The following is a 522-nucleotide window of genomic DNA, read 5'->3' as shown; positions in this document are numbered from 1 at the left end:
GTATGATTAGAGAATAGCCCCAATAACCTGAGAATAGATCACATGACTACATAACGTCCCTGTCCTGTTTGTTTGTTTGTTTGAGGATGTGTGATAATGTGATGAGTCTCATTTTGGTCATTAATGTGTCGTCGTGGGTCCATTGTGGCTCCGACTTTTTTGTTTTCTTGCCATTTTTTTTATTTGTATGTGTTAGGCCTGTTCATCTATGTACTGTATTTATGAGATGGATGAATGTTTGGCTGGGAAGCTGCAGATGAACTGCCCCTCGGGGAGAAATAAAATCTTCTGAATCTGAATCAAGTGAAGGAAAAGCTCCATGTCTGCCATTACATTGTTCTGATTAAATGTATATTTTCATGGTCTAACCCAGGGATTCCCAAACGTTTCAGGTCACAATCACAAAAACATTGATGCTTGAAAACCCTCCACAGTAAACCTTGATTATCTCCTTTAAAGAGTCATTAAAAACCTGGTGTATAATATTAACTTTTGTTGTTTCTGCTTTAAATGATTACACAC

The sequence above is a fragment of the Gobius niger genome (assembly GCF_951799975.1).
Source record: "Gobius niger genome assembly, chromosome: 7".
Taxonomy (NCBI): domain Eukaryota; kingdom Metazoa; phylum Chordata; class Actinopteri; order Gobiiformes; family Gobiidae; genus Gobius; species Gobius niger.
Note: the sequence above shows the minus strand (reverse complement) of the source record.